Below are 15,053 nucleotides of genomic sequence, written 5' to 3'. Positions count from 1 at the left end.
TGTAAATGAATAGGTAAAAAGGGATAGTAATTCATACCTTGAATTTACTGGTTAATTATATATTGCATTTCAGAAAGAAATGATGCAAGTTCTAGAAACCAAAAACATATATCTGTAATAAAATGCTAATGATATTGTGATAAGCACTGTAAGGAAATATATATTCAAAATCTTCATCATCATTATGAATGTGCTTTTAAGAATGAAACCCCATGGCACACTACATATTTGCATGCGGTTTGTGTAATCCCTCTCTTCTGCATTCCTTCCTTACACACCTATGTTACAACTTGTTTTTTTAAGATTGGCACCTGAGCTAACATTTGTTGCCAATCCTTTTGATTTTTTTCTTGTTCTCCCCAAAGCCTCCCCAGAACATAGTTGTATATTCTAGTTGTGAGTGCCTCTGGTTCTGCTATGTGGGACACAACCTCAGCATGGCCTGATGAGTGGTGCCACGTCCACGCCCAGGATCCAAACCCGCAAAACACCCGGCCACCGAAGCGGAGCAGCGAACTTAACCACTCAACCACAGGGCCAGTCCCATGTTGCAACTTTTGCCTCCATCTCATCATAGAACCTTAAAATTCGTATGTTAGGCACCGGCTGGGTGGAGCAGCGGTGAACTTCCCACGTTCTGCTTCAGCGGCCCGGGGTGCGCCGGTTTGGCTCCCAGGTGCGGACATGGCACCGCTTGGCAAGCCATGCTGTGGCAGGCATCCCATGTATAAAGTAGAGGAAGATGGGCACGGATGTGAGCTCAGGGCCAGTCTTCCTCAGAAAAAGAGGAGGATTGGCAGCAGTTAACTCAGGGCTAATCTTCCTCAAAAAGAAAAAAAAAATCGTATATTAGTATTTCAGTTTTTAATTCATATTTCATATATCTTTGCACTTTTTCAAGTTTCCATGGCATGTAAATCTCCACTTATATTGATTGTTAGATATGCATTTGTTGTGATGAATGTCTACCTTTCATTGCTTAATCCAATTAGTCTGATTATATAACGGATTCCAAGACCCAAGTGGGCTTATCCTGCACATCTCCAGTTTAAAGAATCTAATGTTTTGTTTATATTTTTGCTATTATTAATATATTAATTAATAATTAGTATATTAATTGGTATATATTATAATAATTATAACAATTATATATTATATATTAACTATATATAATATATATTACAATATAATATATATAACATATAATAATTAGTATATTAATTGGTATATATTAATGTTTCTGAAATGCTGTTTGCATATATTTTATAGGCATGTGATAACACTTGTATGTCTTCATCAATTTATGAAAAAGAGAGAAATGGGAACTAAGGGAATAAACATCAGGGTAAACAGATCAGGGATCAAAAAATCACTGTAACAGGCAGTGCGCTGGGCGTCCGGCGGATCTGTCTCTTACTTCAACAGTGTTTGGACGGAACAGACCCCTGGGACTCCTCTTCTTCCAGCCTCCGACCACCCTCCAACCTGTTTTCCAGTCTCAGCCTTCGGACCAACTTCTCAACCCATCCTCTACCTCCGGCGGGATCCACCAACACCGTTTCTTTGAGCTCAGCTCCTTACTGCCGATCAACCATGAGCTCCCAGATTCGTCAGAATTATTCTACCGAAGTGGAGGCCGCCGTCAACCGCCTGATCAACCTGTACCTGCGGGCCTCCTACACCTACCTCTCTCTGGGCTTCTATTTCGACCCGCTACGATGCGGCTCTGAAGGGCGTATGCCACTTCTTCCGGTAGTTGGAGGAGGAGAAGCGCGAGAGTGCCGAGCATCTCTTGAAGATGCAAAACCAGCGCGGCGGCCGCGCCCTCTTCCAGGACTTGCAGAAGCGTCCCAGGATGAGTGGGGTACAACCCTGGATGCCATGAAAGCCGCCATTGTCCTGGAGAAGAGCCTGAACCAGGCCCTTTTGGATCTGCATGCCCTGGGTTCTGCCCAGGCAGACCCCCATCTCTGTGACTTCTTGGAGAGCCACTTCCTGGACGAGGAGGTGAAACTCATCAAGAAGATGGGCGACCATCTGACCAACATCCAGAGGCTCGTTGGCTCCCAAGCTGGGCTGGGCGAGTATCTCTTTGAAAGGCTCACCCTCAAGCATGACTAGGAGGCTCCAGAGTCCAGAGGCCTTTGAGAGGGCCCCTTTGGCATCCCCCTGGTGTCAGAGCTTCTGACTGAGCCTCTCCCTGCAGCCACTAGAGATAGCTTTTTAACTAGCCTGGAGCCCTCTGCCCAAGCCTGGACCAAATGAAAACAATAAAGCTTTTTGCAGCAAAAAAAAAAAAAAAAAATCAGTGTAATAAATATGGAAGCATGAACTAATAAGATGGCTTTTATTCTTATTTATTTTTTTAAAGTGTCTTACTCTTTCTCCCTTTTTTCTACTCTCTCTCTCTCCCTTTCTCCCCCTACACAAACACACACAGCTCTGAATATAAATCTTTCCATAATAACTTAAATCAATGTAGACTTAAATTAATGAAATGTTGGTGTGATTTGTAGCAGCTAGTTTTATGTGCCTTCTTGACTTCTGAGCTGCTGCTTTGAGATCTAAGAGACAGATCAAATAGTATGAGAAAGACAGATTTTTGAAACATGGGGACAAGGCATTAGCCATGAAGCACTAGAAGCCTGATAAAAACATGCCTTGAGGCCCCAACCCAATTAAACACATTTAAGGAAATAGGGCACTTCAGATTAGTTTCACAGAGATGCCGACATTTGCCTTCAAGTAGTTAATCAAATTCAGCTGAATCACGTCACCGTCGACAAGTGCCATGTGTCTTTCTCCTGGACTGATAGACTTAAGGGACTGTGTTGATGCATTAAAATCTTCTCGAATAAACTCCTTTATTTATCTTCACTTTATCATTCCTGATCTTTTCAACAGGCAAAGTAATTTTTTTAGGATGAAGAATGAATCATGGTTCATAACAGATGTCTTCAACCCCACGTGTGCTTATTCTTGAGGGATACAAAGACTTTCCAGAGAATATATGGCACAGACCATTTTAAGGGAATTGGATATGAGATTTTCATCTTCCTAATGTACTTCTGTCTAAAATTGATCTGATTGAGAGTTCTGCAGTTCTGAAGTTCGGATCTACTGAAGGTTCTGAAGCTTGTTTCCCATCCCCAAACTTTGCACAATTGCCATTCTTCCAGGTTACTAAAGAAAGGCAAATTGATCAACCTTCCAGAATCCTACTAGTCCCATCCATATTCTTGGGCACCAACCAAAAGGAGAATTCAAAAATGTGTAGCTCCTGAGGGAGGGTATATTGGCAGTAAAGTAACATGTCTTTACCAAAAAGAGAAAAAACAAAGCTGAAGAATCAATAACAAGCTCATTACAGAAATGCCTCTGCCATATCTACCTGTCAGCCTGACCATATCTATCTCTCTCTCTATCCATCTGTCTATCTATCTATCATCTATCTATCTTAGAATTTGTATTTAGAAGTGAGATATGGAGTTTTTGTATTAGCAGAATTATTCTGAAATGAAAACCACTGTAAAATGAAAATGTAATAAAGTCAGACTTCTTTCTGACAGAAAGTAAACTCATCTGGCTGGTCATTTGACCAGAACTGCCAGGCCAAATGGATTTGATGGTGATTATTTTTCATAAATTGAATGACTAAATTTATAGCCTAATAATCATAATAATAATTTCAATAATGATAACAACAATGACATTTAAAGCATATATGCCAAATGCCAGAAATTACTGTTATTTCAGTTCAACTTAATGCAAAATGTTAGAAATCATTTTAAGTGGGCAGAAGATATACATCACTGTTTGAAATTCCTTTAAAGGACTCAGGAGGAGAAATTGATCTGGAAAGCTACTTTTTCCCATTTGGTTTTGAACGGACTTGCTTTCTGACACGTTTTTCAAATTAATTAATTTATTTATTTTAGGTGAGTAGTACATCATTACTCAAGGACAGAATAGAAATCAGAGGATTTACAGCTGGAGCATATACCCCATGGGACACATCGATTTGCAAATTGCTGTTGAGATGGAAATACATGAAAATCTATTTTGGACTCATGGACTATTAGATCAGAAAATATCTTACAAATCTAGCCTGACCCTCTTCTTTAGTGGTCAAGGACACTGAGGTCCATAGAGTAGTCTACTGCCCAAGCCTCATATAGGCTGACGGCAGATTTGGGGCCTCAATTTCGAATTCCTGACTCCAGTCCTGTTCTTTCCACTGCACCAAGGTTCCTCACTTTAAGCACTGAAATTGTGCCATCCACTTAAAAATTTATATGTTAAAATTCAATAAACGGATTTGTAAAAGGAATGGAGAGATGTACCTAATTATTAAATAAAGTTATTTTGTCAACATAAGTAAAGAATACTTAGCACTCTGGAAGCCATTTATTACTAATTAGTGGAAGCAGTCATCATTACACGCCTGACTGACGAGCTTTGTTACATCAGTCTTCTAATACATTAAGTTGCTGTATTTCAAAGAGGGCACAATGTGACGAGTTGTGTCTTTGTAGAATCTTGATGCATTTATATTTAGGGAAAGATCTTATTGGAAGTAGAATCTACAGATTCATTTCTAATTGTGTGTGTTCTGGTTTGTTTGTTTACATTTGTTGGGTTCTTACTGAGAAATCGTTTTTGTGGAGGTCCTAGCAGTAATGTTCTATGCATTTTCATTTCAAGATTTACTGATTACATTAACCAAGAGGCTTAAGTTCCTGTAACTCATGTCAGCTCATTGCTTTGTTGATTTTCTTTTACCTTCAGCTTAAAGCTACAGCTTTCCCCTAATCTCAGCAGACTAATTTTTAACAAGAGAAGTTTAAATGTCTTCTTTAATTAGGATAATCACAAACCAGTCTACATTTCATTGTCGTTGTCTGCCACAATTAAAATTGTATTTGACTTTCTTAAACAATTGCTGGAAATGTTTATATCAAATTCAAATACATTGTTAAATTTAAGCTGTATCTATGCAAATATCAATGTAACGCACTGTTACACTAGAGTGTAAGTTTTGAAGTCAGACTTTTGGACTTTAATTCTGGTTCAACCATTGATTAGCTGTCTGACATTAGGCAAGTCAAGACTTCTCCAAGCCATAGTTTCTTCATCTATAAAAATGGAGAAAATAACTGTAACTAACCCACATATTTGTTTTGAGGATTAGATGAGATAGTCTTTGTAAAGTTTTACTGTATTTATTTCCTGGCTATGAGTAAGCATTCTATAAATGTTCTTCATCATCATTATTGATTTATTCTTCAATCAAAGATAAAATGTGTTCCATTTCTTAAGAATCAGTGCACGACTCACGTTTTCTTCATCTTCTCTAAATATTTAATCCACACTGATTTCCTTCTTTCCTGAATTGCAATTGTATTCTTTACCCTATTAATTTGTGCTTCACTGTTCCTTATTTTTTAAGCACTAACTTTGTTGCTGTAGATGGAATATAAGTTCCTTGAGGCAGAGTCCAGAATGCTACATACCTAGTAGCCAAGTTACTCAAACTCATTGAATTGCTGACTAAACATTAAAAGGGGTATGAAAGCTGATTTTTTAAATGGTAAAACCATAATTTTTGCAATACAATTTTATTACTACTATAAAAAGAAAAAATATTTAAGGATAAACATAATGAGAAAAGAGATGCCCACAAAACAATTTTGTAATTTTCAAATCATATACTTGAATAGTAACAGGCTGAGCAGTCAGAGAAAATGGAAAGGGATGCTAGCAGTGAGGGAAGTATGTAAGCAAGGTTATTTGCATCATGGAAAAGGCTCCAAAAGGCTCAGACTTTGGAAGCATGAAATATATGTGAAGTAAGGACATTAGTCTGAGAACATGAAAAAAAGAGAATTATTTGAAAGTTTGTAGAAGAAGTTAGACCTCAAGACCCCATGGGGAAGACTAGAGACTTATTCCCTGGGAGACTTGAATAAAATGGTTCTTAGGGACTCCAGGCTATTTGAAGGATATTTTCATAATGAAAACAGAGTGGTCATCAAAGATTTCTTTTCCTTATTTGGTTCTCAAAATGCTACAGAAATGAAACAACTCAAGGGAAAAATCAGAATGACCCAGCCACTTCACACTACAGGAAAGTCCACACTACAGGAAAGTCCATCATTAGTAATGATGCATGCAGAGATTTCATCCCATTTTCTAGAACCTATCCATTTGAGCCTATTTCTTAACATGAAAAATAGAAAATTAAACAAAGAGAGAAACAAAATACCCAGAAGAAACAAAGCCAGAAAACAGAAGACAATCTAGATAAAATAAACCAAAGACATTGTAATAAATACTCTTAAAGAGCATGTATGTATTCATAAGTAAACATAGTTCTATAAGAAAAGCACATTTAGGATTTAAAACTGCTCTTTGAAATTAAAAGTAAGAGAGCATAAAATGGAATAGACAAGAAAAATGTTGAAAGATAAAGATGAGAAAAGCTTCCCCTATTTAGAACACGTACACATAGACACACAGCTTGAAAAATAGGAGAGCAATCATAGGAAACCCAGAAGAGGGCCCAGGAGGTCCAGCATCTGAATAGTAAGAATAATGTACACATAGTTAGGAAACAGAGGGGTTACTCAGCAAAGAAATAAGTTTAAAATGTTCTAAAGTTGAAAGATCTCTGTGTCTAGACAGAAATAACTCACCAGTATTCATCTCAGCAGAGAACACCCAAATCAGGTACACGTATCACCATCAAATAGCAGAATGGGCATACAGCAAAGATTCTAAAAGCTTACACTGAAAAAAGTCAAATCACATGCAAAGGTTTAGAAATTTTAACAGCATCAAATTTCTTAGCCATGAATAATGCTGGAAACTAGACAAAATGGTATAAAAGCGTCATATTTTCCAACTAGAATTCTATTCCCATTACAATTATCCTTGAAATATAAAGTTAGGAGAAACAAATTAAGACTTTACCTTCTCAAAAAACATATTCCCATGGATGGTTTTTTAAGAATTCCTGGAGAACATGTTATACAGAGGAAGGAGAAGGAGGGCGAGGAAGAAAACAGATCAGCGTCCCAACACCACAAAGTAATAAAATAATCCCCAGGAGAAGAGCGTCAGGAGAGTTCAGGAACACAGCTGTAGCTCAAGGCTAGAGAGCAAGTGGTCCAGACTAGATCTGACCCAGGCGTGAGGGGCCTATCTCTAAGAAAACAGTGAGACTACTTGATAGGTTTGAATATATGGAGAGAATTTAAACTTTCTGCAGGAGGCATGCAGAGAGCTAAGAGAATGAAAAAAAGGTAATTATTAACTCCAGAAAAGACAAAATGATATAAAGGGAGTGAAATGTAATCAAAATACTCTACATCATTCAATTGTAGATAAAAGCTATAAGTGAAAATATTATCAATACTGATTAACGTAATAACCAGAATTATAATATTGTTATTCGTAGATTTCTAGATTAGAAAAGGGAAAAGCATTTGTGTATAATGTGTTGGAGAATGTGGTAACTAAATTCTAATTTTCCATTTTAGGAAGACAATGATAATATCTGAAACAAATTCAATAAGTATCCCCTAATCATGTTATTTAAAAATATGAAGATATATTTAAAAATATACAACAAAATTTAAATAGTTGCCTTGAGAAACTAGAAATTCAGGAAGAGAAGAGTAGGGCAGGAACTGTTGTTTTTCATTGCTTTCAAATGTGGCAGGATTACTAATTTTTTAAGTTTTATACCAGTTTAATGTTAAAAAATTAAAAAGTATATGAGAATTCTAATAGACATGAGTGACAATTATTATGGTAATACAGTGAAAGGAATAATGAACTCAGTCAGGAGGAGCTAAAAACATTTCCAGAAAAAATAAAAGCTTGCATATGACTGGGGTTAGGGTGGAATATCTAGCAGCATATAACTGTATTTCGGCCATGCCATAAACTATAACTGGTCTACGGTTATTGTCATGTGACCCTATTCCAATCCAGACATCCTAGAGTATGATAATTAAATTAGTCTAGATATGTACTTTGAGGCAGTTGGTTCAATGTCACTGGGATTTGCTCCAAATAAAATCAAAATTGTTGTGTCTTCCGATATTTATTATCTCTTGTAACTTCTGGCTATGAAAGCTTCCTTTCCATCAACTGTATTTCCTTTCTCACGCCTGAGGAATGGTACTTTCCCCGCACCAATATTCCACGCTAGAGAGGAGCAATAGGCTTTAACTGCAGCACATATGTTTGAAGACGAAACATTGACTTCTAAGTGTTTTATGTAGACCTGCAGCATGCTGTTTGCAAGAAATTGAGAGTCTGGTAAGTGAGTCTTTCAACACTTCAGAGCAACTTACTTTTGCCTAAAACAAAATGGCTTTTTACTTCTCACTACGACGCACTGTTCATTGCAAGCTTAAATTTCTGTCTATCTCTTTCAGACTGCCTCCAGCAGAGGAACTAACAAAGCTATTGACCTTTCACAGTAATAGGGAATTCTGACAGTGCTTTTGGCAGCTTCTTCCATGAGGTCATGTTTTGGACCGTGTGTTTGTATTTCTGTCTAGAAAAGAGAGGAAAATAGGAGTGCAAGCAAAGTTATGTGGAAAAGAATGAAAGGACACATAAGAAATAAAATGATGGGCAAAACTGTGAGTCTTAAAGGTATGATGGAAATGAGAAAATATTTGCTAATAGCAAGTTTTAAATTCTTATGAGCTAAAAGTTCTAATTCTGAATCAATCGCTTGTATTATCACTGGACCTTATAAAGAAATTGGAGAAAGACTAGGAAATGAAAAACTAAATAGTAAATATGAAATTGAGCAATCAGAATTCTTTAGTTCTTTATGAAGGCTTTAGAACTAGAAGAACATGAACCATCATGATTGCAGTCAGTTTCTTCACATTTTTATCTGCAATCAAAAGCATAATTACATGTGTGACATGTCTTCTAATAAAGCAAGTATCTATCTATCTATCCATCATCTTTTTAATACAACCATTTTTACTTAAATTGGGAGGAAAATGTAGATAGACAGAACCCTCTACAGGAGGATGTTTTATACTCATTTCGTACCTCAGAGTAGAGAAACTAAAGATTCAGGGCAAGCACAGAAGCAGGAACCATATCCTTAGGCCAAAGAAACTAGGGTTAAGTCGGATCACTCATGCAGCAAGGTATTCAGGTTTCTTTTAGCTCAAACTAAGCAGAAGAAAGAAAACAGTCATCCTGCTGGCTCCGAACTAGTTTTGATGGCCTAATCTTTACCTTTTCCAAGTCCTCAGAGATATACAGTAAGCAAAAAAAGTAAAACTGACAAAGGACCAAACAAGCCATCGCCAGATTCATCCTTAGCTAAAAAGAACTGAATGGAGCCTCTTACAGCTTCTTGTTTGACTCATTGATAAGTTTGCTGTCATCTCTCTGGGAACTTGGAAACAAATGAAAAATGTAACAGACTAAATTATCCTGGGAATAACAGTGAAGCAATGTGTGTTACAGATCCTCAGCCTTATGTATCTACTCTTTTAAGAGAAATTCCTAAATTCTCACCTAGAGCTGGTAACTTGTCTTTGAACGAAAATTTATTTGGAAATATCCTAATATTGATGTCATTGTTTCCACACAGAAAATTGGAACAAATGCTCATTGAATATAATTAAACAATGTCCTTTTTTTTCATGGTACTAGAGAGGCCTGGGGATAGTAGAAACAATAGAATTTTAGGCTACTAATGCTGGAAGTAAATTTTAAGAAATTCCTTCAACTCATGTTTTTAAATTTGAGAAATGATGCTAGAAACATTACCTATAGTGATATTTACCTTCTTATGAAAAACCCCCCTCCCTATTTCAAAAACATTAAAATGCTTGATGAAAAAAAAATGGAAAGAAATAAGACAGCCAAACAATGGACACACAATGTTGGAGCACAGATCCTCGCAAGGGAAACCATCAGGTGCCATAAACAAGGAAGTGGGAGCGGCCCACGGGAGAAGGATATGTGCCTTAAACGCTGGTGTTCTAACAGGAGCCAGGCCTTCTCTCTCATGCTCAGAGGGGACCTGGGACTGTTATCCTTGCCTAAAACTTAGAACAGTGAATAAGACACACACACACACACACACACAGAGCTTGATGATTTAGCACAAAAAGCATCAAGTCTCCCTAATATATAAGCGGAACATACTCAGTCTTTTAAAATCACAATCCATGGCCAATGCTGTGAATGAGTGCTGGACCAAATAGTTGTAATACCAAAGTAATGAGGCAGGATGAGCTGGAAAGCAATAAAAAAAAATGATCTGAATTCAGTGAATTCAATAGGCCCCTGGCCAAGGAAACCCCAAACCTGTCCTATACAGAAACCCGTACAACTCAGGGCATGTGGGGAACACACAGAAAAGATTAAAAAACAGAAGATCTAATTCTAGAACTTGTATAAGCACTTTACATGCATGAAATCATTCAATTCATTAAAAGTGTTTAAAAATATGCAAAGAATAAGAGTTTAAAGTTTACCAAATAACACTGAAAGAACTGCTAAAATTTTAATTAGCAGGAAGGAAAACAAGGCGATCAGGTAGGACTGATATGAAAGCAGTAATGGTGAGCAAGGAAGACATCTTTAAGACGTACGGAAGAATTTAAATAAGTATTAGGCATTAACTATTCAACAAAATAATTAATATATTATAATATAATATATGTTGGCAATAAAATGCTAACATAATTATAAAAGTATGGAATATGTGAGGGGACTTTTAGGAAAAACTCCAAGGTTCTTTTAGTGTTAGGAAAAAGGATGGAGATGATTGCATTTAGACTTAGCTGGCAAAATATAAAGTTATCTGTTTTAGTCAGAATAACTTATGTTAAGTGCTGCTACAGACAAACCCAGTAATATCAGTGGCTTAATAATGAGACTTTATCTCTAATTTATGCAAAGCCTAATGGGAGTCAGGAAGCTCCCCTTCCCCTTGAATTGATGCATCTGGAACATGTGTCGTACAAGGTTATTGCAGCAGGGAAAGAGAGGTACATGGGGTTTTCATTGCCTCGTCTTGGAAGGAAACTAATCACTTCTCATTGTCCATCAGCCATTGCTCTCAAATGGCTCCAATCTAACTCCAAGGAAGGCTGGGAATGTAGAACAACATAGGATATTTTGTGAGTCATAAAATGCACATAAATAAATGTTTATTAAAGAATAGGAATAAAATAGTCAGCATCCAAACTAATAGAGGATAAATTGAAACAAAGAAAACTTAATAAATCCAACATGGTTAAGAAATACAATGTAACAAAGTTAAGGAAAATTATGTTAAATAGAAGATACAAAATAAGATTTTGTAACTAACTCTAAGCTTGTTGGACTCTAAGTCAATAAATTCTAAGCCAATAACTCTAAGTCAATAAATTTAAGTTCATTAAATGTTCTCATCAATAGGTAAAGGATCTTATTCAAAATATCAATCTGTTTGCTTCTTGCAAGGGACATGCCTAAAAGATAATGATACAAAGGTTGAAATGAGGGTATAAAAAATAATCAGATAAAATTAAACTTAACTTACCATTATTAATACCAGAACATTCGAACGTAAAATTAAAACAAAACAAAGATTGACATATTTTAGTGATAATAAGGCAATGTATCATAAATATATAATAATCACGACTTTATACATAATAAAATAGCATCAAGATTTGTGAAATAAAATTTGAGAGAACTGTAAGTAGAAATGACAACTACAAAGTCACGGGTGAGATTCTAAAATATACCTCTCACAATGATGTAGATGAGAAAGAATATATTGAGTAAGGAAATAGAAAAGAATATAGAGACATAGAAATCACCAAAAATCCCAAACAAGTTTTTGAGAACCAAACTACTGGAAAAGGCTGATAAAGAGAAAAAAATAAACTAAACTACAGAATTTTGCATGAAAGTAATTAAAAAAGAGAAAAATACTTGATGCAGGATATTTTTTAAATCATAAAGTAATACTCTGCCTAGTAATTTTGAAAACTTGCATGCTGTAGATAATACCAAAGTAAGTGTATAAATTTGACACAATGAGACATAGAAAACTGAAAATAATCATAAAGAAAAATGAAACAGTCAAAAAATATTTCATCGAAACTCCTGATGATATGCAGTTGACTTTTAACCAGCAATCATGGAAAAAATATTCCCTTTTTTTGCGTACAAAAAATTACGAATCCTTCCTGAAAGTTTTTTTGGCCAACTAAATCTTGACGCAGAAGTTGGACAAGGATAGAAACATAAAGAAAATTGTGCAGCAATCTTAATTGTAAATGAGGAATGATAAAATCCTAAATAATATATTAGAAAATTGCAATTGGCAGATAACCAAAAAAAAAATAGTGAAAAGTTAAGATTAACTTCAGGGATATTATGATAGTTCAAAATTAGAAACAGATAATACATGATTCTTCCTGATAAGAGATTAAACAAAAAAAGTAAATAATCATGTCAATAGAAGTAGAAAAAAATTAAATTCTATACTCTATCATGCAGTAAATACTTAGCAAGCTAAAAATAGTTCTAATATAGGATATCTATGAAAAACCTATAAGAAACATAAAAATTTAGTAGTGAAATATCAGATACATTTCCATTAATTTAAAAAATCAGATAAAGTAAATTGCTGTATATTCTATATCTTCCATGTTATCTGTTAGGGCATTTGCCAAAAGCAGATGGCAGGACCTAGCTCACCCTTTCTGTCCTAGAGACACAGAAGTTGATGTTTGAGATTATCAGGGAGACTATGAATTTAGATGGAAGTGAGAAACGCAGGGATGTTAGGCTATGGATGTTGTTTCATTTCAAAATATTTGCAGACCTAAACTGTAAAGTCAACAAGAAACTTCAGGAAACCATGGAAAAGTAGTAGTTCTACAGCCAAAGGAACTGAGCAGAGATTCCTGTGGTCTCCTGGTGCTGAGAAGTGGAGTTCAAAATATGACAAAGTACCAGGACTTTAGTTGACAACACACAACGGTTACAACTTCAAGAGTAAGAGATACATCAGAGAAGTAAGAGTGGTAGGAATACGGGCCATGCCCAAGGGGACAAAAAAAAAACAAAACAATTCTGAGTAAGGGCAAATCTGAAAAGGGCCACCCTTAACAAAGCTTAATAAATTGATTCAATCAACACAATTTTCTAGGACACTGGTTCAAGCCAAAAGAATATTAAATTGTCTTTGAAAGAAAATTCTAGCACTATCATTTGAAATTTTTATAAATAATGTCTTCATTCAATAAAACTTACCAGACATTATAAAAATAGCAGACCAAATGATTAAAGAAAATCCAGAAGAGGGCCTGGCCCCATGGCCGAGTGGTTAAAGTTCTGCAAGCTCTGCTTTGGCAGCCTGGGTTCACAGGTTTGGATCCCGGGCACAGACCTACTCCACTCACCAGCCATGCTGTGGAGGTGTCTCACATACAAAAAAGTAGAGAAAGATTAGCATAGATGTTAGCTTAGGGCTAATCTTCCTCAAGCAATAAAAGAGGAGGATTGGTAGTGGATGTTAGCTCAGAGTGAATCTTCTTCAGCAAAAAAAATTAAAAATTAAAAAAAGAATATCAAGAGAAAAAAGTAGAAAATAGAAACAAACAAGAGATCCAAATATTGCATTAATGTGTTTGAATAAATAGAAGGAATAAGGAAGAATTTTATCACAATTTTAAAGTATATGTACATTAAAAAAGAATCAAACGTAAATTCTGGAAATGAAAAAATACAATAATTGAGGTGGATAAAGCAAGAAAAAGTGATACATGTGGAACATGGTGAAGAAATCTAATTTAATTATATTTAAGTTTAGATAGAGGCTGGGAGAGTAGAATATAAGGAATATTCATAGGAAAACTGGCTGAGAAATAATTAAAACAGAAAAATTTTCAAATCAGCCATGGAGGAAAGACACATAATCCAAGAAACAATAATAAAATTGAAACTTACTTTACAACAGAAATTTTGGAAGCCAAAAGCTAGTGGAATTTCTTTGTGAAAGTAGTGAAAGGTATAATTGTGAGCATTTAATTTTGTAACTAGCCAACCATCTTCCAAAAATAAACGTCAACAGAGAGATTTCCAATTAAAACAAAACTTGAAGACTTGAGAGGCAAAAATCCTGTACAAAAAAATATTTGAAAGTATAAGAGCAGAAGAAAAATACTCACAGACAGAACGATGATTATTCAAGAAAACACACACACAGGACAAATAGGACAAATCTAAAATTTTGTGTTTTTTAATTTAATTTTTTATTGAGGTAATATTGGTTTATAACGTTATGTAAATTTCAAGTGTATATCATTATATTTTGACTTCTTTGTAGACAATATTGTGTTCACCAAAAAAATTCTAGTTGCCATCCATTGCCATACAAATGTGTCTTTTTACCCCTTTGGCCCTAACCCCACTCCCCTCTGGTAACATCAATTTATTCCCTGTGTCTGTGTGTTTGTTTGTTTTGTTTTATCTTCCACATATGAGTGAAATCACATGGTACTTGTCTTTTTCCATCTGACTTATATCACTTAGCATAATATCCTTAAGGTCCATTCATGTTGTTGCAAATGGCAAGATTTCATGTTTTTATGGCTGAGTAGTGTTCCATTGTGTATATATACCACATCTTCTTTATCCACTCATCTGTAGATGGGCACTTAGGTTGTTTCCAAGTCTTGACCATTGTGAATCATGCTGCAATGAACATAGGGGTGCATATATCTTTTTGAAATAGTGTTTCATGTTCTTTGGATAAATACCTAGAAGTGGAATAGCTGGATCATATGGTACTTCCGTTTTGAAATTTTTGAGAAGTCTCCACACTGTTTTCCATAGTGGCTGCTCCAGTTCACTTTTCCACTAGCAGTGTATAAGTGTTCCCTTTTTTCTACATCTTCCTCAATACTTGTTATATCTTATATTTTCTTTTTAAAGATTTTATTTTTTTTCCTTTTTCTCCCCAATGTCCCCCAGTACATAGTCGTATATTCTTCGTT

The 15,053-nt window shown here is 35.5% G+C and overlaps 1 pseudogene; it reads left to right on the top strand.

Moving 5' to 3' along the window:
• The first annotated feature begins 1,407 nt into the window (after positions 1–1,407).
• Positions 1,408–2,305, top strand: LOC106834876 (ferritin light chain pseudogene; annotated as a pseudogene).
• The last annotated feature ends 12,748 nt before the right edge of the window (positions 2,306–15,053 follow it).

This window comes from Equus asinus, chromosome 6 (assembly GCF_041296235.1).
Source record: "Equus asinus isolate D_3611 breed Donkey chromosome 6, EquAss-T2T_v2, whole genome shotgun sequence".
Taxonomy (NCBI): domain Eukaryota; kingdom Metazoa; phylum Chordata; class Mammalia; order Perissodactyla; family Equidae; genus Equus; species Equus asinus.
Note: the sequence above shows the minus strand (reverse complement) of the source record. Positions and strands in the feature narration are given on the sequence as shown.